The sequence below is a fragment of the Phalaenopsis equestris genome, unplaced genomic scaffold (assembly GCF_001263595.1).
Source record: "Phalaenopsis equestris unplaced genomic scaffold, ASM126359v1 Scaffold000711, whole genome shotgun sequence".
Classification (NCBI taxonomy): Eukaryota; Viridiplantae; Streptophyta; class Magnoliopsida; order Asparagales; family Orchidaceae; genus Phalaenopsis; species Phalaenopsis equestris.
The window spans coordinates 549,803-554,889 of record NW_018165151.1 but is presented as its reverse complement, the minus strand read 5'-3'; positions in this window follow the sequence as shown (position 1 = coordinate 554,889).

The window sequence follows — 5,087 nt, the reverse complement described above, 5'->3', positions numbered from 1 at the left end:
ACAAGGAGAATGATGCTTTCTTATATATTGAATATCACATTAAAAACCTCATTAGCATAATTAGTTATTTAAGAGTTATTAAGAAAATTACATATTTATTTCAATTGTCTATTAGTGACAGATAAGCAAATCAAATTGAATTGTTGCGATTAAATTATTGCTTTTCTAAAATCTTAGTTCGTAGCTTATAATCTTACTCCCTGTGGGATCGATATCTAAGACTCCATTAGAGCCCTATATTACTTGAGCGATACGTATACTTGCTTTGATAAGTGTGACTTTACAACTATTGAATATCTATTACATCCATATTTATCGAATCTATAACTGTTATTAAGTTTTGGTACAGTTGCTGAGGGATTAAATCTTTTAGCAGCAGTATTAAATACTTATATTTTTAAGCATATATAAAGTCGCGGTCAAGGAGCAATCCCTAACAACTTTTAAATCCCTTTGAAACATTTTGAGTTCACTTGATTTTATTATATCATTCAATTGATCATCCAAACTTTGATCTAATTTTTAATGGATCAACTGAATTAAAATACCTTATGCTCAGTGAACCTGAAGTTTTAATTATCCCAAGGGTGGGGTAACCAAACAGTCATTTAATATTCTACTTAAAAGTTATGTGAGCCTCAAAGTCATTAAAGATTCATACCCACAGGTTAAGGTCAGGCTTGTAGTGTTTTCAAAATGTTCATAATTAATTATATTATCCTTTGTAAACCTCATTAGACAAATTCAAATAGAGCCTAGTTCATTACTAAGCCCTTATGATCCAACATTTAAAGTGAACTTACAAATGATTCAATATTAAATTAAGTGAAGTTCAACTATTTTTCAAGATCATGCCTTATCTTCAAATCACCATAAAAATTTTAATCGAAGGCATAAAAATCTAAAATTACGATTTTGCCCCTAGGGCTCTTCACTTAATAACTCATTAAATATAACTTAAATGACTTTGAAACTTTTATGGTACCCCACTCTTGAGTCAATTAAAATAGCAGAGGAGAAAATGTGATTTTTTCTAATTTTTAGTTAATTTATATAATTATTTTAACTCAAAAATAGGATTTGAATATTAATTTATTTTACTAATCAAAGTAAAATTTTTGTTCATGAGAAAATTATTGATGATTCACCTAGGCTAGAAGACCATTTAGACAAAGTTTCATGATTTTTAAAATTTTATTTTAATTATTATAATTATTTAATGGTTTTAGTGATTTAATTAAATAGAAAATATATTTTATTTTCAAAAATTATTATTTATATATTTTTTACATCTCTCTAAGTCTAGAGAACTTAAAGAAATAAACATTTTATTTTTACAAAATTTATTTTATTTATTGTAATTATTTTAATACAAAATTAAGAAAATACATTTTTGGCATTTAAACATACGTAATTAAATTAGAAAAAAAATAAGAAAAATATTCTAATGAGTTCCATATGATCAGGAAACAATTATAAATATTTTAGATCATTTTTATATTTTTGTAATTTTTAATTATTTTTAATTAAAAAATAAGCTAAAAAATAAAGTATTTATTTTAATATAGATTTTATTTTTCCTAAATGTCCGTGATCACAAAGAACTCAGAAAACCCCATTTCATAATTTTCCTAATTATAATTAATTTAATATAATTATTCTAATACAAAGATGCCATTTTATTTAGATAATCAACTTTAATGGTAAATGTACTCCAAATTGATTCCAAATTTTTACAGTGAGTTAATGTGATTATCTTTTACAATATGGAATTGATTTTGTTAAAATTTTAATAATATTTTATTTAATCAATTTATTATAAGTTTTAGACATTACATTAATTATAAAAATACACAAAACCACTTAAATCCATTTCATATTTTTCTTAAAATACATGGACTTAGGGAAATATACAAAAATTAATTCCATAATTTTTTTGACTTATATTTTAATTTATAAAATTATTTTAAGCAAAAATAGACAACTAAGCTTGAAAATTTGGGTCACAGAGCTAGAGATGCTCTCTGACCTTGAAAAAATTATAGAACATCCCTATTAACATGAAGAATCAACCCCTAAAATTTTAAGTCACGGTGATTGTTATTTATTTACTTAGAATTAATATTGTCCAGAGTGTATTTAAATAATTAAAAATCACAAACCCATCAAATAATTTTTAGTTTTATTTTAAATTATTTTTCTCTATCCACTGAACAACATGTTATTTTTATTTTTTTATTATTATTTTTCTACATAAAGATATGAATTTTTCAAGTTTTTAATTGATTTAAATCATAAATCCTTTAATTTCCTACTTAATCAAGTCAGTCGCCACCTCATCCGAAGACGCTCCGAGCTCACACACATGACTCAACCCGCGCTTTATGTTTTATCTCTTTGTTCGACACGATCCTGGTTATCTAACCGACACACGCACGATCCAACGACTCTCTGTCATCGTCCCCGATCGTCCTAATTTGAGAACCATCCAACTTAAAACCTTTAGATCTCTGTCGATACTCAACCAAATCAAATGTGGTTTATTCCTACATTTTCATCTACTCAAGATGAACACATCTATATGGTTACATGCTCATGAAATTAAACTTTTCTTCACAAAAGCCCAAATCGAGAAAAAAATTAGGGTTAATGGCCTATACCTGAGTCTGAGAGGAGAGGCCTCAATCGGATGATTGGAGAAGCTTCAATGTAGTATGGCGAACCTCTTGTAAGTGTTGGTTTCCTTTGGTGAATGTTCTGAGTAGAAGTTCCTTCAACAGGTGGGGAGGTTTTGGTCTAAAGCTAGGTTAGTGTGGTTGGGGAATGAGGCTTTCAGTAGGGATCTTCTTAGTTTGGTTAGGGGAAGCTTTTGAAACAAGAAATTTGGAGTTTTGTGGAGTTTTGAGAAATGACCAGAAATTGGTCTGGTTTTAAGCTCTGAAATTGAGCTCAAATAGTGGGGAAAATGGTTGAAAGATGGTTGGAATGGGCTTAAGAAGTCTTGAAGAAGCTCTGGAACCAATTTGGTTGAGTCTCCCCAGGGAAATATGTATTCTCTCTATTTGGCCATGGGAGGAGGTGTTTAAATAAAAGGGGAAGGAGTGGCTGATACACCTAAAATATATAGTATTTTTAGACACATTTTTATACCTATTTTTGAGATATTGCACTTTAATGGAAGGAATTTGTGTGTTTTTGTTTCAGGTACAAGTAAAAAGATGAAAAATGCTAAAAGGAGTGAAAAATGATCAATTTTGGAGCAAAAATGTGAAAATGGTGCAAAAGAGTTTTGGCGCCTGAGAGCCAGATCCGACGCTTAAGCGCGCGTAAAACAGTGAAGGCTGTGCCTAAGCGCCAGAGTTCCCACGCTTAAGTGCCAGAGGTGGTTATTTGATGGTTTAATTCATTTTATCGAATGTTTAAGAGACATTTGAGGCACTTATTGGCTAAAGAAGGTGGTTATGACCACTAGAAATGAAACTATGATTAAAGGACTTGTGAAAGGAGGCATTCTTTGAAAAATACATCGAATTAGGACACATGTTGAAGAGTTACCAAGACACCTCTTGGAGATTTATAAAAGAAGGAAGTTGAGACTTTTTGAAGTGTGATTGAAAAGGGAGAGTCTTGAGAAATTCTTAGAAGTTTGGGGAGGAACGTTTGAAGGGATTTTCAGGCACCACAAATTTACTTTATCATTTTGTTTTTAGTTTTATTGTGAGAGTTAAGTGTGCTGTAAAAGAAAGGAGATTCAAAGGAACTTCCAGAGTTTGGTGGAGGATTTGAGATAAGTTTTTATCTTTTATTTTTAAACTACTTCTGGTTTTAATCGAGATTTCTTGTTGGTTTGACAATGATTTTTACTTTTAAACTAAAGTGTGATTTTGTTTTTCCATGGATTCTTCTCCATGGATTCTAAGTAGTTTTCTTTATCTTTATCCTTAAAATGATAAGTAATTAAAGTGTTGGATAGAATTTATGGAGAGTATGAATGAGAATGTAATTCATATGATGTAGTGCAAATAAATAGGGAAATAATGTTTGAAGGGTGTAGAGTTAGAGGACTTTAAAGTGACAGGTTAAAGCCCCCAACTTGGTTTATTGTTTTAGGTTCTGATATGAGATGTTAGCCCCTAGGTGGAGGGAATCACAGGAACTCTAGAGTGAGAGCTTGTATCTTCCTAGCTAGTATTCAGAACTGTTCAAACTTTAAATTAGCCAATGTTATTTATAGCATCTCTAGTAAGGGCAAAGAATAATATTGCTCCTATTTGGCACAACACAATTTGCATACTTCCACAACGAAAATCCTATACTTATTATTGATTCATGATAAGGAGAAAGCTATTTTTATACTAAGTGCTTTTCTTTTACATATACTCAAGTTATCTTTAGAAGTTGTTACTGTTTTAACAAAATCTCAAAAATACCAAAAATATTTGAATTCTAATTACTATTAAAATATCTTTAGTTTAAGTAATTTTCTTTTTGAAATAGAAAGTTTGTTGATCGATTGATCATATTGTAAGTTTTTTCATGGGTTCGATATTCATGTCTTAATCAAAAAGTCCTATATTACTTGATAACTATACATATACTTGCTTAGTATCCCAATATGTATATTATTTAAAAAGTTAAATTAAGTTAAATTCTTATTTTCTTCTTATTTTCTCAAAGATCAAGTTTTTGGTTCTGTTGCAAAGTAAAGAAACATAAGTGAAAAATATCATCAAAGACATTGTTATACTGTGCAAATAAACAGTATTCAGAGATCAAGTTTTTGGCGTTGTTGCCGGGGAAAAATTAAAAAATTGATTGAAAGAAAATTTGTATTTTAGAAACTCTTATTTAAACTTTAATAGTTATTGTAGGAATATATTATTATTGTATTTTTTGTGTGTTTTAATTTATTTTATTTTATTTTAGTTTATGCGTAGTTCAGGTTTTGAAGCATTAGTGTCCTACAATTCTTAATTAGAAAGAACTGTTAAGAAAATCAGAAAAAGAAAAAAAAATTAAAAATTTTGAAAAATCTAAAAGAATTATAGAAATGGCAAACCACAATGATCAAAATGCTGAAATTCATC